Here is a 27,436-nt window from a genome sequence, read left to right on the forward strand (position 1 = left end):
GATACCAAAACCAGACAAAGATGCCACAAAAAAAGAAAACTACCCTGAAAACTCATCACTGCTGAACATAGATGCAAAAGTCCTTAACAAAATTCTAGCAAACAGAATCCAACAACAAATTAAAAAGATCAGACACCATGACCAAGTGGGCTTTATCCCAGGGATGCAAGGATTCTTTAATATCCCCAAAGCAATCAATGTGATACACCAAGTAACAAATTGAAAGATAAAATCCATATGATTATCACAATAGATGCAGAGAAAGCCTTTGACAAAATTCAATATCCATTTATGATTTAAAAAAAAAAAACCTCCAGAAAGCAGGAATAGAAGGAACATACCTCAACATAATAAAATCCATATATGATAAACCCACAGCAAACATTATTCTCAATGGTGAAAAATTGAAAGCATTTCCCCTAAAGTCAGGAACAAGGCAAGGGTGCCCACTCTCACCAGTAGGACTCAACATAGTTTTGGAAGTTTTGGCCACAGCAATCAGAGCAGAAAAGAAATAAAAAGAATCCAGATTGGAAAAGAAGTAAAACTCTCACTGTTTCCAGATGACCTGATCCTCTACATAGAAAACACTAAAGACTCCACCAGAAAATTACTAGAGCTAATCAATGACTATAATAAAGTTGCAGGATATAAAATTAACACACAAAAATCCTTTGCATTCCTATACACTAACAATGAGAAAACAGAAAGAAAAATTAAGGAAACAATTCCATTCACCATTGCAGCGAAAAGAATAAAATACTTAGGAATAAATCTACCTAAAGAAAAAAACGGAGCTTCCCTGGTGGGTCAGAGGTTAAAGCATCTGCCTGCAATGCAGGAGACCTGGATTCTATCCCTAGGTGGGGAAGATCCCCTGGAGAAGGGAATGGCAACCCACTCCAGTATTCTTGCCTGGAGAACCCCACGGACGGAGGAGCCTGGTGGGCTACAGTCCACGGGGTCACAAAGAGTAGGACACAATTGAGCAACTTAACTTAACCTAAAGAAATAAAAGACCTATATATAGAAAACTATAAAACACAGATGAAATGAATCAAAAATGACACAAATAGATGGAGAAATATACCATGTTTGTGGATCAGAAGAATCAATATAGTGAAAACGAATGTACTACCCAAAGCAATTTATAGAGTCAATGCAATCCCTATCAAGCTACCAACGGTATTTTTCAGAGAACGAGAACAATAATTTCACAATGTGTATGGAAATACAAAAAAAAACTTGAATAGCCAAAGCAATCTTGAGAAAGAAGAATGGAACTGGGGAAATCAACCTGCCTGACTTCAGACTATACTACAAAGCTACAGTCATCAAGACAGTATGGTACTGGCACAAAGACAAAAATATAGATCAATGGAACAAAATAGAAACCTCAGAGATAAATCCACACACCTATGGACACCTTATCTTTGACAAAGGAGGCAAGAATATACAATGGAGAAAAGACTATCTCTTTAACAAGTGGTGCTAGGGAAACTGGTCAACCACTTGTAAAAGAATGAAACTAGAACATTTTCTAACATCATACACAAAAATAAACTCAAAATGGATTAAAAATCTAAACATAGGACCAGAAACTATAAACCTCCTAGAGGAAAACATAGGCAAAACACTCTGACATAAATCGCAGCAGGATCCTCTAGGACCCACTTCTTAGAGTAATGGAAATAAAAGCAAAAAAAAACAAAAAAAAAAACAAATGGGACCTAATTAAACTTAAAAGCTTTTGCACAACAAAGGAAAATATAAGCAAGGTGAAAAGACAGCCTTCAGAATGGGAGAAAATAATAGCAAATGAAGCAACTGACAAAGAATTAATCTCAAAAATACACAAGCAGCTCCTGCAGCTCAATTCCAGAAAAGTAAAACAACCCAATCAAAAAATGGGCCAAAGAACTAAATAGACATTTCTCCAAAGACATACAGATGGCTAACAAACACATGAAAAGATGCTCAACATCACTCATTTTCAGAGAAATGCAAATCAAAACCACAATGAGGTATCATCTCATGCCAGTCAGAATGGCTGCTATCAAAAAGTCTACAAACAATAAATGCTGGAGAGGGTGTGGACAAAAGGGAATCCTCTTACACTGTTCATGGGAGTGCAAACTAATACAACCACTATGGAGAACAGTGTGGAGATTGCTTTAAAAACTGGAATTAGAACTGCCATATACCCAGTAATCTCACTGCTGTGTATACACACTGAGGAAACCAGAATTGAAAGAGACACGTGTACCCCAGTGTTCACTGCAGCACTGTTTACAATAGCCAGGACATGGAAGCAACCTAGATGTCCATCGGCAGACAAATAGATAAGGAAGTTGTGGTACATATACACAATGGAATATTACTCAGCTATTAAAAAGAACGCATTTGAATCAGTTCTAATGAGGTGGATGAAACTGGAGCCTATTATACAGAATGAAGTAAGTCAGAAAGAAAAACACCAATATAGTATACTAACACATATATATGGAATTTAGAAAGATGGTAACAATGACCCTATATGTGAGACAGCAAAAGAGACACAGATGTATAGAACAGTCTTTTGGACTCTGTGGGAGAAGGCGAGGGTGGGATGATTTGAGAGAATAGTATTGAAACCTGTATATTATCATATGTGAAACAGACCACCAGTCCAGGTTTGATGCATGAGACAGGGTGCTCAGGGCTGGTGCACTGGGATGACCCTGAGGGATGGGGTGGGGAGGGAGGTGGGAGGGGGTCCAGGATAGGGAACACATGTACACCCATGGCTGAATCATGTCAATGTATGGCAAAAACCACTACAATATTGTAAAGTAATTAAGCTCCAATTAAAATAAATTAACTTTTTTAAAAAAGAAAAAAAAGCTTCAATTCTTCAACACTCAGCTTTTGTTATAGTCCAACTCTCACATCCATACATGACTACTGGAAAAACTATGTTTTGACTAGACGGATCTTTGTTAACAAAGTAACTTTTCTGCTTTTTAATATGCTATCTAGGTCGGTCATAACCAGGGATCAAATCAGCCCCCCTGCAGTGAGAGTGAAGTCTAACCACTGAACCACTAGGGAACTCCCAAGATTAATTTTTAAATCAGTCAGTTTTGAGTAATCAGATTACTTAATGTGGGTGAGTCTCACCCAAGTAGTTGAAGGCCAGGATAGAAAAAAAAAAGACTGGCCTCCTCAGGCAAAAGAGAGGGGAATTATCTGGCTGACTGCCTTCAGTCTTCATCTGTACCACCAGATTTCCTGGGTCTCCAGCTTGCCACCCCTACAGATTACTAAGACTTTTTAAGAAAAGCTGTAAATTTGATTACTGGTGATGCTGCTAATAGGGGGTCATTTAAATTGTCATAGTCTAGGCCACCAAACTTCTTACATAAAGGATCAGACAGAAATATTTTAGGCTTTGCAGATCATAAGGTCTTTGACACAGCTACTCAGATAATACATAATGAAAGAGCATGGCTGAGTCCCAATTAACCTTTATTTACAGATACTGAAATTTAAATATTAAATAATTTTCATATATCACAAAAGATTATTTCACTTTTTATTTTTCAACCATGTAAAAATGTAAAATCCATCCTTAGCTCATGAGCCATACAAAACCAGGTTACAATTTGCTAATACTTCATCGAGATAGATCATTCTTAAACAGTGGCCTTTGGTACCTTGGGTGCTACAATTTTCCATCAGATGGTATGTGATTCAAAATTGTGAGTTCCTTCTTTAGCTGATATGGGTTGAATAAATCACATGAAATGTCACAGACTTACTGTTATGTACATGTGAGGCTACTTACTAGTAACCTAAATAGCTTACTAAATATTATTTATATTTAGTTATTAAAAAAAATACTAAAACCGATCCAATACTGGAATTTTTTCCCACCTCTTTTACAAAGATTACAGCAAAATAAGGACTGCAGCCCAGGGGGACAGCATCTCAGATAGCTCTGAGAGACTGCTCCAAATCTACAGTGGAAGAAAGTCCATATATATGGTTTTGGTGAAGGGGGAGTTCAATGCCATGAAGCACTCATTTTACAAAAGGTTTTTGTTAGTCATGAGGATCGGATGTCACCATGAAGGGATTTAGTGCTTCTCTAGATAGAAGAGATGCAAGGATTGAGATCATAAAATCTGTTCCTAAAAGCGTCCAACTATCTAAAGACTTATCCCACCAGATTCCCTGGAGCACAGAGTGCCTCACTCCATCCTGAACTCCCTCAGGGATTGTTGAAGGTCAATAGCTATAGCAGCATGGGGTTCAATCTCATAGAGGCAGATGGCAAATGCCTTTGTTGTTCAGTCGTTGGCAATGGTCTTGGTAAGTGCCAATATGTAGTTGTCAGCTCTAACATGAGTCATTCACACTTCTATTGTTAAAATAGTTATATGAAATTCACTCCTGAGGGCACAGAGTGAAGAATAGAGGAGGGAAGGTTAACAAGAACAATATTATTATAAGCTACAAGTCTTACACCAAAGGAAAAGGGTCAAAAGTTTTGAAAACCTTTGTATTTGCAAGAAATGTACTCTGTGGATAATAAGGCCATATCTCTTTTACTTGACACCCTTTGGTTCAGGGATATTTAATTTCTTGATATTCTTGCTTCTTCTTTAGCTCAAGGCTAGACTTTCAGAACAGTTCTGCTAAGCCTCACCTCAGTTCCACTTGCGGTAATACAACTTTTACTAGCTTGTTTCCAAGACAAGATGTGAGAAGGAAGTTCTCCCAACTCACAATAATGCTTCCAAGTCATTAGCCCTCTGTGTACTTTGTTTCTATAAATACACAGGTAAAAACGGAACTCCGGGGGATTTCCATGATAGTACCAACATCAAGGTGTTAAAATCCAGGCACAATGTGAGATATAAGAAAGACTTCCTTGGAAAATAAATAGGACCACTGATCTGTATTCAATAGCTTCAGATACAGTTTTGGTCTATTTAAGAAAGATCCAATTCTTACGACTCTTATTTTAAACTGTTTTACTAAGGGCAGCATTAAAGGTAATTTAGGTAAAAACAAAATTTAAACAAAGCAAGGAAAAAGAATGCTAATTACTTTAGGGAAATGTGTAAATTTCCTATTCATTGAATGCTCAATGGTTATTTGTTCTAATTGCTCTTTAGTGAGTATTTATTGTGCACACTGGCAAGCTGCTCATTAGAATTGCTGATTCAGAGATAAGAGGAAAACTGCAAAACTACCAGTAAGTTCACTGGATCCTGAAATCCTTTAAGTCCTTAACTCTTTTGGCAGCACAAAGTTATCAAGAAATCTAAAGACCCAGTTCTGCCAATCCCAACCTGAAACTCTGATATGTACTCAGAACTTAATTTGCAAGTTTTACACAGATTGACCCAGCTTGCAAAGTTGAAAATGGTGGCTAAATTGTTTCTAACACTATAACAAGTCCTTGAAAAGAGATAATCTTGTCAAGCTGTGATGTTAGTTATGTCAGAAAAAAATAAAACTTAAGGAAAGAAAACTTTTTAAAATAAATGTGGAAGTGCTCCTAAAGGAGAGAACTGCTGCTTAGATTTAAACTGTCCTTTTTTTCTTTCTTTCTTTCTTCTCTCTTTTTTTGAGAAAAAAAAACACTCTGGTACTGGCAAAAAAAAAAAAAAAAATGCTTTGCCCTTTAGTATAACTTACACAAGTTAACATCTCTCAGAGGGCCCCCTCTCCATCTCTTCAGATCCTCCTGTTCTTCCAATTGCAGCGGAAGTCCTTCCCCTTCCAAATACTGCCTGAGTCAGCTTACAAAAGCGTCAGCCTGTATTGATTTCCTTTTTCACTAAAGCATCATTGTCTCTGCTGCTCATTATATTTCTTGTTTCTTGGCTGCTTTACTGCTATTGAACTGTTCCTCTTCTCCATTATCAGAGTATAAACTCCAGGAGAGCTTGAAGAGTGCTTTATCTCCTTTCAAACTAGGAGAAGATGTTATGAGGAGCTACTGGTAGGGTGTTGTGACAGCACTAACAGACTGGGGGCTTTGGAAAGACTGTCCAGAGGAGATACCCCAATGCAATATTCCCTCATTCCTAGGCCTTTGCTTAACCCAATGATCCAGCCAGACTCTGGTTTTCTCTTCCTTCTGACTATATTTACCTCTCTTTTAGAAAGCACATCCCCTATATACTCAATCTTTTTGGTTCTGCTTCAACTTTAAGTCTTTCTTCGTTTCTTTTTCATAGAGGCTGAAAAGACTGAGCTAGAAACAAGCTTGCTTCAGGTTTAATTGGGTACTCCGATTTATTTTTATTTTTCTCTTATACCTCTGTATTATGCATGCTGTGGTGCTACTGCCTGTGGATAGGTTCCAGGTCACTGGTTGGCAAACCTGTACTCCAGTTCCAGAGTGGTAATTCACTTGCAGACTTCACTGTCTGTTGAGCAAGTATGTTATTTGTGTCAGAACAGAAGATAAATAACATTGCAGCAGATTTTCCACCCCTGAATTTTTGTGTTCTGCAAGCATGTGGTAGTATTATATCTACTCTATGAGTAGGTATCTGAGGACAGAGAAAGTTTATGCATTTAAAAAGCATAGGAATAAACTCAGAAGTTCTTTTTCTAAGTTATAAAGGGGGCTTTTCCTTCAAAAACATATTTGCATAACAATGTTCATAGCAGCATTATTTAAAAGAGCCAAAATGTGGATGCAATCCAAATATCCATCAACAAATGAATGGATAAACAAAATGTGGCATATACACATAGTGAAATATTGGAAGAAATGAAAGTCACTCAGTCGTTTCCGACTATTTGCAACCCCCTGGACTATACAGTCCATGGAATTCTCCAGGCCAGGACACTGGAGTAGGTAACCTTTCCCTTCTCCAGGGTATTTTCCCAACCCAGGAATCAAACTCAGGTCTCCCACATTGCAGGTAGACTCTTTACCAGCTGAGCCATAAGGAAAGCCCAGAGAAATATTATTCAGCCTTAAAAAGAAAAGACATTCAGGCACAAGCTACAACATAGATGAATCTTCAAGATATTACACCAAGAAAAATAAGCCATTCACTAAAGGACAAATATTGTATGATTCCACTTATATGAGGTACCTAGAGTAGTCAAATTCATAGAGAAAGAAAGTAGAATGGTGGTTGCCAACGGGTAGGGGGAGCACAAATGGGGTGTTAGTATTAATATTAACGGGTACTAATATTTTGTATTAGTATAAATATTTTGGTTGGGAAACATGAAAAAGTTTCCAATATGGAAGGTAATGGTAACTGCACAACAGTGTGATTGTACCTAATGCCACAGAACTGTACACTTAAAAATGGTTAAAATGGTACATTTTATATCATGTATATTTTGTGCTTGTGCTTAATTGCTCAGTTGTGTCTGACCCTTTGCGACCCCATGGACTGTAGCCCACTAGGCTCCTCTGTCCATGGGGATTCTCCAGGCAAGAATACTGGAGTGGGTTACCCTGCCCTCCTCCAGGTGATCTTCCCAGCTCAAGTCTCCCGCATTGCAGGAAGATTCTTTGCCATCTGAGCCACCAGAGAAGCCTTTGGAATACTATTTCTCTCTTCCTTGAAAGTAACAAAACAATGAAAGAAACTAAAAATGGGGTTCTACCCATTTCTTCACTGGGTTAACCCCAGTCTAGTGATTTCATCAATTAGTTACACAAATTAGACTAACCTGACTGTTTTACTTTAAGGTGTATAAAAAAAAAAAAAAAAAAAGATATCTAGGAGAAATACGTATTTTAAAACCATTTAAAAACTTTTCTTTAAATCACTTATCCTTCACATACCAGGTCGATTTTATTTATTAAGCCCCTAGATATTTCCCATACCTGAAATTCAGTGTATCAGTTTAGTTCAGTTCAGTCGCTCAGTCATGTCCAACTCCTTGCGACCCCATGAATCGCAGCACGCCAGGCCTCCCTGTCCATCACCAACTCCCAGAATCCACTCAAACTCATGTCCGTCAAGTCGGTGATGCCATCCAGCCATCTCATCTTCTGTCATCCCCTTCTCCTCCTGCCCCCAATCCGTCCCAGGATCAGGGTCTTTTCCAATGAGTCAACTCTTCACGTGAGGTGGCCAAAGTACTGGCGTTTCAGCTTCAACATCAGTCCTCCCAATGAACACCCAGGACTGATCTCCTTTAGGATGAACTGATTGGATCTCCTTGCAGTCCAAGGGACTCTCAAAGAGTCTTCTCCAACACCACAGTTCAAAAGCATCAATTCTTTGGCACTCAGCTTTCTTCACAGTCCAACTCTCACATCCATACATGACCACTGGAAAAACCATAGCCTTGACTAGACAGACCTTTGTTGACAAAGTAATGTCTCTGCTTTTTAATATGCTATCTAGGTTAGTCATAACTTTCCTTCCAAGGAGTAAGTGTCTTTTAATTTCATGGCTGCAATCACCATCTGCAGTGATTTTGGAGCCCAGAAAAATAAAGTCTGACACTGTTCCCACTGTTTCCCCATCTATTTGCCAAGAAATGATGGGACCAGATGCCATGATCTTAGTTTTCTGAATATTGAGCTTTAAGCCAACTTTTTCACTCTGGTCTTTCACTTTCATCAAGAGGCTCTTTAGTTCCTCTTCACTTTCTGCAATAAGGGTGGTGTCATCTGCATATCTGAGGTTATTGAGATTTCTCCTGCCAATCTTGATTCCAGCTTGTGCTTCTTCCAGCCCAGCATTCTCATGATGTACTCTGCATATAAGTTAAATAAGCAAGGTGACAATATACAGCCTGATATACTCCTTTTCCTATTCGGAACCAGTCTGTTGTTCCGTGTCCAGCTCCAACTGTTGCTTCCTGACCTGCATACAGATTTCTCAGGAGGCAGGTCAGGTGGTCTGGTATTCCCATCTCTTTCATAATTTTCCACAGTTTATTGTGATACACATAGTCAAAGGCTTTGGCATAGTCAATAAAGTAGAAATAGATGTTTTTCTGGAACTCTTGCTGTTTCGATGATCCAGCGGATGTTGGCAATTTGATCTCTGCTTCCTCTGCTTTTTCTAAAACCAGCTTGAACATCTGGACGTTCACGGTTCACGTATTGCTGAAGCCTGGCTTGGAGAATTTTGAGCATTATTTTACTAGTGTGTGAGATGAGTGCAATTGTGCGGTAGTCTGAGCATTCTTTGGCATTGCCTTTCTTTGGGATTGGAATGAAAGCTGACCTTTTCCAGTCCTGTGGTCACTGCTGAGTTTTCCAAATTTGCTGGCATATTGAGTGCAGCACTTTCACAGCATCATCTTTCAGGATTTGAAATAGCTCAACTGAATTCCATCACCTCCACTAGCTTTGTTCATAGTGATGCTTTCTAAGGCCCACTTGACTTCACACTCCAGGATGTCTGGCTCTAGGTGAGTGACCACACCATCGTGATTATCTGGGTCATGAAGATTTTTTTTGTACAGTTTTTCTATGTATTCTTGCCACCTCTTCTTAATATCTTCTGCTTCTGTTAGGTCTATACCATTTCTGTCCTTTATTGAACCCAGTTTTGCATGAAATGTTCCCTTGGTATCTCTGATTTTCTTGAAGAGATCTCTAGTCTTTCCCATTTTATTGTTTTCCTCTATTTCTTTGCACTGATCACTGAGGAAGGCTTTCTTATCTCTACTTGCTATTCTTTGGAACTCTGCATTCAAATGGGAATATCTTTTCTTTTCTCCTTTGCTTTTCATGTCTCTTCTTTTCACAGCTATTTGTAAGGCCTCCTCAGACAACCATTTTGCCTTTTTGCATTCCTTTTCCATGGGGATGATCTTGATCCCTGTCTCCTGTACAATGCCACGAACCTCCATGACAATTCAATGTATAGGGACATAAAAATTGTATTCCACGATAGAAAATAGGAATTAATATGCACAGGTAACTTAGGAAAGGAAACACATTTTCTTAAACTAATTAAGCCAGTATTGCTGACAGTATGATCTTCCAGCTCCTTTCATTACAACTAGAGAACCTATTAAAATTCTTATTCTAGATGTACTGAATCAGCATCTTTGAGACTGGTGACTTCTAACCTGCATTTTAAATTAGCTCCTCTAAGTTAAATTAATGTACACTGAAGTCTGAGAACCAGTAAACTAAAACAAAAGTAAATAATATCAATATCAGGAGTATATCTCCTTGGACAACCAGGTATGAATCTGATCAGGAGGTAGAAACATGAGACTCTGTATACTGAAATCAAAATTACAATATCTTTATCTGTACTCACTGATTCTTCAACTATGATAGACAACATTAGAATGATGTCACAGATTTAAATAACAAAACAACAAAGAAGCAAAGACTTTCATAGGGAGTTACAAGAAAGGGAACAGTTTGTTTTTGTGAAGTGTTTTATAGAACTTAAAAGAAAAGCCTAGTGTGTCATGTGTGTAAAAATAAATAAAACAGAAACCGCAACTAAAAGTCAGGAAGCCAGAAGGCGGAGCTCTCACATGCTACGACAATAGAGCCAAGAGAAAGATGACTCTCATCTTGCCTGGCAAGAGGTCAGCAAATGAGTTACTGTCACAGCTCAATTAAAAGCCACTATACTTTGAACTTTCAATCCCTCTGATGGACTCACTGTTTACTACAGCCTCACAACTTTCTTTATCCCCTCTTTGAGAGGGTTATCTCTTTGTTGTGCAGGGATCTGCACTGTGGTTCCCCATGGTTGTAGATCTAAAATTGCAATTCTTTGCTGATCCCAAATAAACCCATGCTGAAAAAAATATCTGGCAGTCTATTTGGGCATAGTCCCTTGGCATTTCCATCTTTGATCAGTCAGCCCAAACTCAGATATAACTTTGCGTTATTATACCGTGCTTAATATTTAAATTGAATATCTAAGTACCTTCTAACCAGGGCCACCCAAGATATTTATGCTTTTCTTCTCTGAAGATTTTTGTCTTACGTCTTTGAGAATGTAGAGTGTCTTCCTATGGACAAAAAAAAAAAAAAAAGCTATATGTGTAGAAAGTGTCAAAAGAGTTAAAAGAATGCATGAAATGATTTTTGTCTCCCTAGGAACTACACTTCTGTCAAAAAATAAAAAGGAGAGGAGGAAAGAAGGCTTAAAATTGAAAGCAACAAAATATTAAATAGTTTAAAATATTGTCAGTAACACAAAAGGCTTAGTATTTACAAAGTCTTTCCACAGTCCCAACATGTATCCTATAAAAAGGATTTCATAACACTATGATTCCAATATGTTTCATAGTCAATGTGGCTTGAATGATAAGGTTTGTTTCTCTCCTCTTCCACTTCTCTAATGTCTATACTATGCTTTCATCCTGTCTTTTCTGCCTGCATGTCTACATTTAACTCTTTACGTCCAAATAAAGAACGCTGACTCTGACTGGAACTAATAAGAACGGGTCCTTTTTCAAAAAAAATTCTAGTTTCATTAATGAGATAAAATGATAACTATTAGCACTTTTTTAAGTACTGTGAATAAATCTCTTTGGAGCAATTATCTAGGAAATGGTCATTATCACTACCCACCCCAGCCCTGGGTGTTTCATACCCATGCCATATTCCCAGGTACTCTGGGTTCAGAAAGAAGCAGCTGCCTGAGAATTATGGGAGTACATTCATCTGTAGTACCAGACGGAAGGAATGGATACAAGAAAATTCAAGAGGGAAAAAGAGCTTTCTGGTCTTCCTGGCTGAATGGATAGGAGAGGCTAGGGAGAGGTGGAAGAGTACAACTTGAATCAGATTTCAAGCTGGGTGATAAAGAAAATCATGACACCACCAGCAGAAATAGAAAAAATAAGAATTGGTTTTGAGAGAAAAATATTGCATTTCACTTGAGACAGAATCTTAAAACTGATGACTGGATATTCAAAGAGAAATGTCTAGCAGAAAACTGCTGATACAATATTACAGTTAAAGAGGGGGCAGGCCCAGAGAGGGTGATTTATCATTTTCATTTATGCAGTGGTTATGGCATTAAAATGGATGAAACATCTCAAGAGAAGGAATGAATAAAGAAAGACAAGCAGAGCACATGGATGGAACTTTAAGGTATGAAGAAGAAGAGAAGCCAGTGAAAAGGACAAAAGAATAGTAAACAAGGAAACTGGATAAGAATTTTAGTGACTCAGAGTTATAGAGGTCAAGGAAGGAAGAAAAGCAAGAAAGTGGGGATCTCAGTTTTGTGATACACAAGAAAAAGACCAATGACCATAGAAAGATAATATACACATATATAATTTAAAATTTTCTAGTAGCCACATTTTTAAAAAGTAAAAAGAAATAAATGAAATTAATTTTAAGAATATATTGTTTAGCCCAATTTCAAAAGCAAACTGGAAAATGTCAATACATGATATAAAAATTATTGAGAATTTAACACTCTTCTTATCTTTTGCCATCTTTTGAATTTATTGTGTATTTTACACTTGCAACACATCTCAATTTGGTTGCTATATTTCAAGTGCTTAATAGCCATACATAAATACAGGCTTCCATACTGGACAACTCAGGGTCAGAGAATGTAAATATGCCCTAGGCAACACAGTGAAGACAGGAATGGGTTATGGAAGCCAGTAACCAAAAATGCAAGTGGAGATAAGATAACCTTATCTGAAGGATTATCTGAAACTCAGATAAAAAGTGGGATGAGAGTGGCAGTTAAAGGTCCTAGAAATGACATTGGGGAGTAAGGAGCACACCTCTGTCATGTCTAATACACTAGGAGGAAAATGAGAAGTGAGGATGAGGCCACTGTGAGAGGGTTAAGAGGAAGGTAGTCCTATTGGGAGAGTTATATTTGAGTCATGTTGAAGGAAATATTTGATTATGAGGAACAGTGCTGCTGCTTCTGCTGCTAAGTTGCTTCACTTGTATCTGACTCTGTGCGACCCCATAGATGGCAGCCCAGCAGGCTCCTCCGTCCCTGGGATTCTCCAGGCAAGAATACTGGAGTGGGCTGTCATTTCCTTCTCCAATGCATGCATGCATGCCAAGTCACTTCAGTCATGTCTGATTCTATGTGACTCTATGGACAGCAGCCAACCAGCCTCCTCTGTCCACAGGATTCTCCAAGCAAGAATACTGGCATGGGTTGCCATTTCCTTCTCCAATGAGGAACAATAGTGTGGAAATAAAGATCAACCAAATTAAAACAAGCAAAGGCTATTTATGCAGAACTTGCTATAAAAGAGGAGTTAGCCACTATCACTTGCATTTTGGCAGAAACTCAAAGCAGGCAAAGGAGTGGGGAAAGCTTTGCAGTGGAAAAAAGGGAAGGAAAGTTTCAGGTATTCCTTGAATGGAGACTGTTAGTGTGGAGAAGTTGCAAACTGGCTAACTAGAAGTGGGACATCTTTGCAATTAGTTAGAGGTACATATTTGGCTTTTTCTGGTTGGTTCTAAATAGGAATCAGGGACAAAAATTAGGGAAGCTGTTAATTATTAATTAAGTTCTAGGCATTTGGAGCAAATTGTAACAGGGTTATTATTTGGCTGGGGTTTTTTTTATTGTTACTAGAGGTAGACCCCTGACTTCCTACCAGTCAGATTTATAGCAAGCTGGATTCCTCAGCTGCTTACTATAGGCAATGAGTCAGTTTCCTGGGCAAGTTGCTGCAAATTGTGGGCCAGAGTTCTATTCATATATATGGTCTGGCCATTATCCATTTGTATATTTTGTCTCTCACTAGCCTTGCTTCTGTTATTCATTGTAAAACTGTACTTTTGAATTTGGTGTAGCTCAGGAATGTCACATGTTAGATGTCAAAAGACCTGAGTCATTATCTCCATTCTTTCACAATTAGTAGTGTGACCCTAAACGCATCATTAAACTTTTCTGTACCTCAAATTTTCTCATCCACAATTGGAGAGAAATCAAAAGTTTTCAGCTGCAAAAAACACAAAGAGAAGACAGGAAGAAAAAATGAAGGAAGATGGCAACCACTGAACAGAGAAAACTAACAATGTTTCCATATAAATAAAATGTAATTAGACGATAAATTAGAGATATAAAAATATTAAAACTCAATCTAGAAGTGAACAAGGAACAGAGAAATGCAAAGTCATAGTTAATCAAACAATGGGAGAAATTAGAAAAAAATGTATGTCAACAATTAAGACTAAATTACAAAATGTCTATGTACCAACGCAGGCAATAGGTGAGAATCAAACAATGTCATCTGAAAGTCATAAACTAAACAAAGGCCTAAGTAAGAAAAAGTGGTACTAAAAGGTATTATATAAAGAAAATTATTAGAATTAGTATAAAAGTAACCACTGGAATAAAAATATAAACCTTTCTAAGGCAATATAAAAAAGGACAAAGGAAACAAAATAAATGTGAATGACAAAGACCAAAAATTACCAATAATATTAACTAGTTCAAACTCATATATTACAAGAAAAAGCCACTTTGGCTTACAGAGTACAACCCCTCTCTATACCATGTATAAGAGTCCCTAAAACAAAATTATTCAGAAAGTTTAAATATAAAGAGATGGACAAAGGTATTCCAAAATAAAAGCAAACAAAAAGAAGGAAGGAGTAGTGATCTTAATACCTGACAAACTAGAATTCAGTACCTTAAGCATTAAAATAAATGACAATAAATGACATGTCATTATGCAAAAGAATATGAATATATAATAGTTTTGAATACTTATATGCTATCACCTCATAAAGCAGAAAATACAAGAAATATAGGGGCTTCCCTGGTGGCTCAGACAGTAAAGAATCTGCTTGCAATGCAGGAGACCAGGGTTCAATCCCTGGGTCGGGAAGATCCCCTGGAGAAGGGAATGGCTACCCACTCCAGTATTCTTGCCTGGAGAAGTCCACAGACAGAGGAGCCTGGCAGGCTACACTCCATGTGGTCGCAAAGAGTCAGACACAATTGAGAGACACAAGAAATGTAAGGAAAAATAGCCAGAAACACTTGGTAATGCACAATTTTAATATTCTACTCTCAGTCCAAAGCACTTGACAAAAAATAAAGATATAGAAACCCTAAACAACATAAGCAATAAAGTAAATTATATATCAAACTTTACATGCAAATATATCTTCAAGATCCCATAAACATTCATGAAGACAGTCAATATATTATGGTTCAAAGAAAATCTCAATGAGCATAACAAAGTAGAAAAGATACAAAAATAATTCTTTCATATTAAAAACACAAATCAATAACAAAATTAAAACATAAATAGACCTTTCCATATAAAGTTAAGTAACTATTAAACAACTCAAGGCAAAGGGGAACTGAAATTTCAGAATTATTTATAAATAAAAATAATGGAAATGAAGTATTATTTATTAGTATCAATGAGATACAATCAAATTGAAGATCAGAGAAAAAAATCATAGCCTTAAATGGTTATACAGAAAAAAATGAAAGGATGGCAATAAATAAATATCCACTTGAACTGATAGACATTTCTTGTTCTTAAATAGGACTTATTTAATACAGAGATGTCAATTCTTCACCAGTATATAAAATTTCACTTGAGAGTAATTAAAAATAAACAGAAAATGAAAAAAGGCAATATTAAAAATAATGGCAAAATAATGAGTTATAAATATAAAAAGAATTAATAAATTAAAATGTTCAGTTTTGGAAAATATTAGCAAAATAAGAATCAGCTAGCTAATTAAACAAGAAAAAAAGGAACACAAATATAGAAAATAAGAAATGATAAGTAAGTAACCATTAAACAGGAACTTTTTTAAAAAAATCATAAGACACTGCATGGTACAACTCTGCTAATAAATTGTAAAACCTAGATGAAATATATACATTCAGAATATTAACCCTAGTGTATATAAAATGTCCAACAAACTAATTTTCATAAAAGAAATAAATATACTTTTCACAACAGTAGCCCACACAAAGTGCAAGGCCAAAATGGTTTCACGAGGGAATTCTAGCAAATGTCCAAAAATCTGCCTATCCTCCTCCTAAATACCTCTTTAATTATGATCCATGCCCAGTACCATTCATTGCCTGAGCTCAGAGCTTCATAATCTTTTGCCAGGATGGTCCATTCTTTTTCCTCTATTTTTTTCCTATAATCTGATGATGGAGTGCTATTTTGAAAATGAAAATATGATCACAATTGTATTTATTTTTTCAACTTTAATGTACTGGTAATTAAAGTCATAGGTGTGAAAATTACAGTGGGGCAAATTCTGCCATCATCTTAAACACACTCTAATAAATCTTATTATCAATATACTTTCTGAGTATGTGGGCTTAAGGTACCTTTGGTACATTCAGACTATTTCTTTGGAAGACATTAATAGTAAAGAATCCACCTGCAATGCAGGAGATGCAGGAAACATGGGTTCAACCCCTGGCCTGAGATGATCCCCTGGAGGAAAAAAAGGCAACCCACTCCAGTTTTCTTGCCTGGAGAATCCCATGGACAGAGGAGCCTGGTGGCTACAGTCCATGGGGTCGCAAAGAGTCGTACACAACTGAGTGACTGAGCACACACACACAGAATTGAAAACACAGGTAAAGATGGAATTCTAGATAATATATCAAAGGAAACTAAAGGGGAAAAAAAGAGAGAATTTAGTAGGGAAAAGATGAGGGCATAAGACACATCTTTCAAGTGATTTTATGGCATAGTCAGGTAAGTAACCATTTCAATCTTAAGAACCTTGTCTCAGGATAATTAGTCAGGGTCACATAACTAGCATATGCTATAGCCAGAAATAAAGCCCAGATTACAGCCATAGCCAGCATTCTGTAAATACTGTCTTTCTTCATCTAATAGTCCTCCACATATCTATTCTTTGAACTGTCAAGACTTTTTATACTACCTATATAAAAAGTATACTTTTTAAACTTTTGATAACTTACTTCTCTTAAATTTTACTCTGCTTAAAAGCAAGAAACATATTTTATGGTGCCCTTTAATCAACAAGGGTGCCTAGCATAGTGAAGCACTAATTCATGCTGCTTAACTCTTATATATCATTAACTATTATTATAAAACATATTTTCTTAAATCTATTAGACCTCTGTGAAAATTGGTACATACTCTCAATACAGTTTTGAAAATGTCAAACAATAATCAGTATTGATGCTGCAAAAAACAAAGAGCTTTATTTGGGCGTCTTAAGAATTGCAATTTGGGGACTTTCCTTGTTGTGCAGTGGAAAAGAATTCTCCTGCCAATGCAGAGGACATGGCTCAATCCCTGGTTCGGGAAGATTCCACATGCTATGGAGCAACTAAAGCCCATGCGCCATAACTACTGAGTCTGAGCTCTAGAGCCCATGAGCTGCAACTACTGAACCTGTGTGCCACAACTACTAAAGCCCAAGCACCATACAGCCTGTGCTCTGCAATGAGAAGCCACCACAATACACCTGTACACCGCTATGAAAAACAGCCTCTGCTCGTCACAAGTAGAGAAAGCCCATGCAAAGCAACAGCAACAAAGACCCAGCACAGCCAAAAATAAATTAATTAAAAAAAAAAAATTTTTAAAGAATTGTAATTTGGGAGACACAGATTCAGGTGAAACCAAAAGACTGTTCCGAAGAAGAGAAAGAGTTAGGAGTTTAAAAAGACAAAAACCACAAGGATGTTAAATTGTGAGAAAATTGTGATTGACTCTGATGCAAATAGATGGGGAAACAATAACAGTGAGAGACTTTATTTTCTCGGGCTCCAAAATCACTGCAGATGGTGACTGCAGCCATGAAATTAAAAGACACTTGCTCCTGAAAGAAAAGCTATGACCAAACTAGACAGCATATTAAAAAGCAGAGACATTACTTTGCCAACTAAGGTCCATCTAGTCAAAGCTTTGGTTTTTCCAGTAGTCATGTATGAATGTGAGAGTTAGACTATAAAGAAAGCTGGGCACCAAAGAATTGATGTTCTTGAACTGTGGTGTCGGAGAAGACGTCTTCTGCAAGGAGATCCAATTGCAAGGAGATCCAACCAGTCAATCCTAAAGGAAATCAGTCCTGATTATTCATTGGAAGGACTGATGCTGAAGCTGAAACTCCAATACTTCAGCCACCTGATGCGAAGAACTGACTCATTGAAAAAGACCCTGATGCTGGGAAAGATTGAAGGTGGGAGGAGAAGGGGACAACAGAGGATGAGATGGATGGATGGCATCACCAGCTCCTTACACATGAGTCTGAGTAAACTCCGGGAGATGGTGATGGACAGGGAAGCCTGGCGTGCTGCAGTCCAGGGGGGTCACAAAGAGTGGACACGACTAAGCGACTGAACTGAACTGAACTGATGCAAGTCAGGGGATATTTGTCCTTAAGGAATCACAAGTCGTTAGGGTAAGGATTCAGTAAGTAGATAGGCTGTCAAAAGTTTATATTAGGGTACATGATGGATAAGTATCTTGAGTAGGACAATAAGTGTTCAAAAGGTCAGATTCCATCTGGACTGAGAGGTACATAGGTCACATTTCCTCAGCGGCTTCTCAGTCTCCATTTTAGAAAGCTCTCTTAGCAATACTGACTCTATTTTGATTTTCCTTTCACAAAAGAGATTAAGAGGAAATGTGTCATGCAAAAAACACTGTACACATAGCAATCTTAAGGCTTAGATTTTTTTTCCTTAAACTAGGGACAATTTCAAATATTTTGGTCCATTATGACAATAAATAGTTCCAAAAAATATAGCAGCCATATATTATTAGTTTGAACTGTTGAGTGTAAAAATTGTGCTGTAAATGAAGTCAGGAAAATCTTGATGATGTGGGAAAATATCTTGATTGATTTAATAAAGTATTCTCAACGTGTAAATAATATTTTGCTTAATCTTGACTACTGAATATATACTGCACACCCTTGGGCTAATACTGAATATCTGAAAGAAGTGTGAAAGTATTAGTCACTCAGTAATGTCCAACTCTTTGCAACCCCATGAACTATAGCCCACAAGGCTCCTCTTTGCATGACATTTTCCAGGCAAGAATACTGGGGGGGCCGGGGGGGGGGGGTTGCTATTTCCTTTTCCAGGGGATCTTCCCAACCAAGGGATTGAATTCAAATCTCCCACATTGCAGACTTAGCCACCAGCTGTTAATCCATTATATACATTCAGTAAGTTTAATTTTTTAATATTATATCAGGAAAAATGCTCATCAGTGCTCATCATTCAGACTAACTGAAGAAAAGGCTAATGTGATAAAAGTTTGAAAGATGTATTAAACTTACTACTTAAAATATACACAATAAATACATGATACCTAGTTAACAAACTGCTTCAGTGAATAATTGGAAATTAGCATATTTACGACTGTGTCTTTCTGAAGTATATAAAGACCCATGGAAAGTTTGCTCTCTTAAGTAGTTTTTAACATAAACATGCAAATTTTATTAACATTGTTAATTTTCTTAGGAAACCCTTTTTACATAGATGGTACAAGAAAATTTTAAGCAAACTATCAGAGTGTAAATTCACTAGATGTAAATGAATATTTATGTGCATATAGATTGTTGCCATTTAATTTGGTGTGCATTTCTAGATTATTTCTTTATTCATTTTTACTCAAAAAAATTCAAGTAGGCTTCTTTTTATGACCCGAAGAAGTGAAAATGTAAGTTTGTGAGAGCATTGTGATGCTTACTTAGAGCTACTATGGATAACAAAGAAGGCTCCCATCATGGCTGCAATAAAAGGCAGTTTCTAGAAGTGACAGACTAGAAAAGAATCCAAAAAATCTTAAATAAGTCCCAGCTCATATAGATGCCAACAGGTCTCAGTTCCCCTCACCAAAGACTTCCTAAAATTCTATGCATTGCAAAAAGTCTGAAGCCTTGTCTTGATACTCAATTGAGCATTCAATACCAAGCAATAAATTATTCAAATGGAAAGACTAATTGTCTTTAAACTACCACATTTTCCTTTATGTTTAAAGTGAAAGTGTTACTCAGTCATGTCTGACTCTTTGTGATCCTCTGTCCATGGAATTCTCTAGGCAAGAATAATGAAGTGGGTTGCAATTTCCTTTTCCAGGGTACCTTCCTGACCCAGAGATCAAAGCCAGGTCTCCCGCATTGCAGGCGGATTCTTTACCATCTGAACCACCTGGGAAGCCCAAATAAACAGAGTAGGAACCACTCAGATTCTGACACAGAGATAACTCTGGATTAGCCTGAAATGGGATAACTGAGGATAATTTAATAGACTACAAAAGTATGGGAAGGGTTACAGGATATCAATTAAGCACAATGCTTTAATCCAGGGCTAGCAGTTGTAGGGTGGTACTATTCCCCTACCTCTGAGGGCATGAAGGGAGAAAATGGCTATTCAAACCTGGAGAGAGAAGGACATGATAGGATCTACATCCTCTGCAAGAAAGACCAGTCCACATATTATTCTGAGTGAGAACCTCTAAGAATAAATAGGGAATAACTGCCCTGACTTAAGCCACCAGAGAGATTTCCATTGGCTGAACATAACCAGAAGCCAAAGGGTAATATAACTCTCTGATGCAGTCCAGATAGGTTAGCCCTCTGGGGCATAGACAGAAGGGAGAAGAGTAGGGAGTGAAGTTGGAGTGCAAATGGAAAATATCTACTCTAGTATTCTTTTGCAGATAACATAAAATCTAACTCAAGCTTATCTAAGCAAACAAGGGTATATATTTACCTAAGTATCTGAAAACTATAGAGGTAGCTCTGTCTTCAGGCCCATCTTCACTCAGCATTTCAAAGGATGTCATGGGATTCAGTATCTTTCCATCTCTTAGCTGTGATCCCTTCTGTGTAGACTTTATTCAAAGTGGCAAGATATTTGATAGCAGTTTCAGGTTGAAATTCAGAGAAAAAAAAAGTAAAAGAATAATAAAATAAAAATAATAAAGTTAAAAAAAACCAGAAGCTCCTTTCAACAAGTTTAAAGAGAGTTCCTGGGCTTAACTCTCAGTGGCTTAAATCAAGTCACCTGCCCATTCCTAAACCAATCAATTTAAACAGGAACAACATGATGGCCTATACTGAATCACATGCCTATTCTTAGACTCAATAGCATAAGCCACACAAAGCCCAAGGACAGAGAGTGGGGAAAAGGTGGGTAGTGTTACCAAAATTAGTGAAAAGATAGGCACCTGAAAGACAACGAATGACCACAGAGGCCTTTTTGGTAATCTAATTCGCGTCTCAGCTCTAATTATCATGACATTCAGGAATATATGAATCCACCAGTTTAGCAACAGAAAATCCACCAGGGAGCAATAGAAAAATATGGTAAAACCTTTCACTTTTCTTTTTACATTTTATGCCAATAAAGCCATGGCACACTTATTAATATGTATATACATTTATATATACATATATGTATATATTGCTATATATAAATTTGTATATAAAACTTTTCATCTTGGCAATAATTTGATTTGTTGTGGTATTAAACATTTATATTAGCTTTCTAGATCTACAAGCAGTGTGCACACATAAGCATTCTCTTTAGGACACCAATTCTTGGGGAAAAAAAGGAGCCATTTCTTTTTTAGTTAGTGTCACTTCTTTCCAAACTACTGGCATAGAAAGATGAATTAATGAGTCAATTTGGGGCTAATAATGATAAAATTACACTTTGGGATATTTTTCTCTGAAAATGAAACATCTTTACTTTCAAACATAAAGCACACTGTCACAGAAATTTAAAGCCAGAAAGGCCTAGATTATTTTAGAAACTGAGAACCAAACAAGTTCAAGTGACCTAAAAACTAGGTAACATTTTAAAATCAAATCTTGAAGAAAGGAAATTCTGTGTCCCATATGAATTAGCCAGGGACACTGTATGAACCTGCAGTCCACAGTAAATTAAACCATGTGAGTGGCAAGTGACTATTAAGGCTGAGCCTGGATGTATACTCCCCTTAAATCAACCTGTTTAATGAAGAAAAGCTCAAACCAGGTAGATACAGAATTTAGTTCTCTCAGATCACATTTATAGTGTAAATGGAGTTTTTTTTACTGCAGCTGTGTATTTGCTGATAAGACAAAGCAAGTACTTAATCGTCACATCTCGAAAATGTTACAGAAAATCATCTATTTTTAGCTGTATACTGTGCTTTTTTAACCTTTCCTCTTAATAATGTACCTACATATTGTTTTGAAATTGCTTACCTACACAAAGCACATAGCTTCTCACAGGTTTATAGGCTGCTGCTGTCTATAGGCTGGCTTCATGTTTATTCCTCTACAGAAAGATCACATCTCTAAAATTATCCAGTAACAAATCTAAAGCTAGATGATTGGAAAAGCAACTGGAGAGCAGGAAATCATTTTCTTTTAGCCTGTTTAACAATAAACAAACTAAGATGCATCAAAATGAAGACTCATTCCTATTTAAGATTGCTTTCCCTTTCTCCTCTTCCTCCTCCCTGTTGAGCTGGGGGACTTAAATATGCCACAATGATATCTGGGTACAAGGGCTATCCATTTTGCATTTTAATTGGTCTCATTTTTGGAAAATGGTATCCTTGGAGATCATGTTTCACCACTGTGTTGTTGATAATCCATTGAGATGTGGCAGCATCCTCTTCTCTTCTCCCATCTCCCTAGGGTTCTTCTTACCCAGGTTGAGAGAATGGTAAACCTCCTGCCAAGTCTACTGAGTCTTTCTTTCTCACTTATGTTCTGGGCCCTTTCTTGTGAACACAGAGAAATGTTCACTGTTTGTTCATACAACTCTTGGAACACAAAGGTTCCATGGTTGCAGCAGGCACTTGCTGTGACATACCATCTCTAGAGAACGCTCTGTTCCGTAATTTTCTCTTGTTGTCATAGTGTGGTAAACCTCAGCAGGTCTACCAAAGTCCCAGAGAGAAAGAGTGGTTCATAGGGAGCAAACCCATCAGAGTAAGAGGGGGAGGATTCACAATCATTCTCTCCTTTCCCTATATGTGCCCCAGAATTTATTTCAAGGAGATTCATTTCATTTACATAGAAAATAACAAAGTTATCTTTTCTCTATCTCCATTACCATTCTAAATCTTTATATATATTTATAATAACTGCTTTAAAAGTCCTTCCCTATTAATTCCATCATCTCTTCCTTTCTTGGTCTATTTCTATTGATGGATTTTTTTTTCACCTGGCTATGGGTCATAGTTTCATGATTCTCCACGTGTCTAGCAATTTTGTGATTAATGTTTAATATGAAGAATTTTATTGTTGAATGACTTTTGTGTTTCATTAAAGGGAACTGAGTTTTATTCTGGTAAGTAATTTACAGGCATACCTTGTTTTACTCCATCTCACTTTATTGTGCTTCATAAATACTGTGATTTGTTACCATTTGCATTGTCAGATGATGGTAAACATTTTTTCAGGAATATTTTTAATTAAAGTATGTAATTTTTAAGGGTTTTTTAGATTGCAAACTTTATAACAGACTTCAGGATAGTATAAACATAACTTTCACATGCATTGGAAAACCCCAAAATGCATGTGACTCAATTTATTGTGATATTCATTTTAGTGCAGGGGTCTAGAATGGAACCCACAATATCTCTGAGATATGCCTATACCTGAAGTATAACATGATCATTTTGAAGGTTCTATTTTAACTTTATTAAAGTTAGTCTAGAACAGATTTGACTCTAGAGATAGTTTTAGCCCTTCTTCTTAGAAGTAAAATGAATGGCATATCCATTTGGGGATCTCTGTTGAATTCCCTGAGCATGAACAGGCCTTTCCACCCAACTGGTCAGAACTCAAACATCCACCAACCCTGTGAAACTCTGATGGTTTTTCAATTTATAGCTTTCTTGCAGTTGCTCCTTTGCTGGTAGTCATTTGTCTTGTGGAGTCTCACCTCATATATATACAGCTTAGTATTCAATCAAAATGCTCAAAGGGACATCCATACAAATTTCTGGAGATCTTTCCCTATCTCCCTCCCTTGTTTTTGGCCCTCTGCCCCATAAATTACAGTTTCCTAAGCCTCTCTACCTCTTATTTGTCTCCTCAGTTTAGAAACGCTGCCATGTTTTATCTGGGTCCCACCTCTCTTCACCACTGTCTGTCTATGAAGTGACTCCAGCCAGAAAACTGGGAATTGTAGGACTAATCTAGCTTGATTTCCTTCTCTCAGACACTATAGTTTTGCACTGCCTGTTGAACAATCTCTGAAAACAGCTGTTTCATATACATTGCCCAGTTTTCTTTTATTTATTTATTGTGGAAGGGTGAGTCAAGGCTTTTGATCATCTCATTTATACAAATATTACTGACAACCCCTAAAATAATGGATATCCTTCTATGTAGGTGCCAACTGAGAAGAGGATCACCATTTAATCATTTATGCCAGGAAAAAAATAAATTAATAATTCATAAATCATACTATCGAAACCCACCATAAATTTCTATAGGTATATAAAATAGATTGTATAGTCAAATTTTATTACTACTGTAATAACTATAATTCAGATATGCCATGTAGAGAGATCAGCTAGTAGATTTATTCATAAAACAGAACAAAAGAGAAGTTATTGGAAGAGAAGAATATGGGAATTAAAAATGACTTCCTGGAGAACAAAAGAAAAGCAATTTCCTTGAGAACAAAGGAGGGATTAAGTTCTCCTCTTTTCTAATAAAATTGAAAAGTTTCAGAATTTAATAATATGAGTTTGCAGTAAAAGACAGGATAGGGAACTGGTGTTTGTTCACTGCATGGCCTTGGGATAATAAAACATAACCCATTAGAAGAGGGCAAATAGGGACTTAAGTAAGGAATATCTAAGAGGATTTTCATGGTTCCCTCAAAAACTGAAAATGTGATAAGTTCAGACTAGCCTTAGAAAAGACATTTTTGGAAAATTGGAAGAGTGTATGATCTAAATAGGACAAGCATGCCAAAACGTCTCACATAAGAGCTCTAAGAAAAGGTAAGGCATCAACATTTGAAAAAAAAAAAAGTTAACTTGTAAATAATGAGATTGTCCAGAAAATTTCAGCATTTATATGCTATTAATTCACTTAGTATTTCTTATACAAAATGCATTTGTTTTTAATCATTTTAAATAGGATCTGTCATAAGAACACTTGCTCACAATTCACCATTCTCTCTCTCCATGAATGCTGGGAAAGGGGACTATGTCAATTCAGAATATTCCATAAAACAAATTTCCTAGTAAATGGTATAAAAATTTCATTTCCAATAATTCAGTTCTTATTCCACTAATTCCAAGGTTCCTACAGATACTCTTTTGCTATATAGTTCATGAAATGAATTATCCTTAATTTAATAAGAGCCAAAGACTTGGAAATATTTTAGTTATACAGAGGTAATCAATGTAACGACATGTTACTGTGAAATGATACTATACTATTGTGAGTTTTATTCATCTCTAAATCTTTAAATTTTAACAAGAGTGCTAGTCCTTTTATTCTGTATAACTAACAAAACCTATGGAAATAATTCACTTTTGTATCCAGATCCATAGGTTTGGAATTAATAAAGATTCATCAGGATGAAAATAAAATATTGGCAATAACCATTCATGCTATCTTTTTCAAATACGATGTTTCTATGACTTGTTCATCATTGAATTCCCAGCACCTCGAGGTGCTTGGCACAAGTAGATATTCAGTAAACACCAGGTGAAGGAATGAATAAATTACAACTTTTATACCCATACTACTCACCATGATGCCAATAATGAATATAATAAATTTATTCAATACAAAGAATGAATACAATAAATTCTGGACCAACAGCTAATGAAAGGTCTAAGAGTCACAGAAAAACAACAACAAAAAAAACAAAATCAAAGACCTTTCCTAACATGATGGTTCTTGGTTTTGTTTGTTATTTCTGGGGATGGGATTGAAATGTGCCCACAGAAATGAGCATGAGAGAGTTAACAGTTAAGGCCGTTACAATGAAGAGAGATGTTTTATAGTTGCAAAGGGAATCACCTGGAGTCAATGATTCCCAGGCAGGGAATCAAAAGGCAGAAATGTTTTTATGCAAAAGACAGAAAATGTTTTACTCAAGGCTCAACATGGAAGTTATTTTGCATAAATCAGAAGACTGAATAAGAAATCTTAAGTTCTAGATCTTGGAAATAACAAAACAAAAAACTACAAGCATGGAAATTTTGTTGATAAAGGCACTTAACTGAAATTAAGGCAATTTCAAGCCAAAGAACAGTGAAATGTCTACAACTCATAACTCTGATGTAAGATGTGATGATTCAACTCAGAAAGATACTGGGTATAAACAAGTGTGGAACCCAGTAGGCCAAACGATGCAGATTTTCTAAACAACCCCGTCCCTTCAGTTGTTCTTCACATAACATTGTCTCTAGCTGCTTTGCCGTCATGGGGTTGCACAGCTCCAAATAAGCATCATTGTCTTCAAATGTGGCACTGAAGTACAACACAAATGTGATAGTTAATTTTATGTGTCACTTTGGCTGGGCCATGGTGCCTGGCTATGTAGTCAAACATTCTGGATGTTTCTGTGAAGATGCTTTGAGATAAAATTAACATTTAAGTTGGTGGATTCTAAATAAAGCAAAATGCACTCCACTAAGTGGATAGGTCTCATCCAATCAATTGAAAGGCAGAATAGCACAATAGACTGACTTCCCTCAAGCAAGAGAGAATTCTGCCAGCAGAGAATTCTGCATTTATACTTAAACTGCAACATCAGCACTTCCTTCTCCAGCCTCAGACTTGATGGCCTTCAGACCTGAACTATAGCATCAGCTCTTTCTGCCTGCCCACCCTGCAGATTTTGGACTTGTCAGACTCCATAATCACATGAAGCAATTCCTTTAAAAAAAATCTCTTTATATATATATAAATATATATTTATTTATAAATTTATATATATATATATATATATATATATATATATATATATAAATCTACATATATATATATATAGAGAGAGAGAGATTACACACAGAATACTGCAAAGAGATTATTCCTAGTCACACCTCAGTGAGGACAACCCTTAATCACATATAAAATGAAATCAACAAAGATTAATACAATTTAAACAACAACCAAATGTAAACCAGGAGGAAGAGATAAAATTACATTTGCTTTTTTAGTTATCATACCATTTAACTCATAATTGAGCTAAAGGGGAAAAAAAGCTCCTTTAAAGTTTTCTTAAAATAAATCAGCCCATCTGCTTCTGGAGTATCCAGTTACCATGCTCCTCTCACCTGTCCAGAAAGGACTTTTATTCCACATTGAATCAATAATGTGAACCACTTTTTTGAAATACCACCTTTTCTCTGTTGCTATAACTTTCAGATGACATGTTTTGTTTGCCATGACTACCTTGCAAGGCAGAGGTGGTATCACAGCCCAGAATTTGAAATTATTTCCAGGTCCTCTTCATGGTTAATTAAGCCTAGCTCAACCATATATGTGACATATATGACATGCTATGTCCTATCCCTT

This window comes from Dama dama, chromosome 19 (genome assembly GCF_033118175.1).
Source record: "Dama dama isolate Ldn47 chromosome 19, ASM3311817v1, whole genome shotgun sequence".
NCBI classification, from domain to species: Eukaryota; Metazoa; Chordata; class Mammalia; order Artiodactyla; family Cervidae; genus Dama; species Dama dama.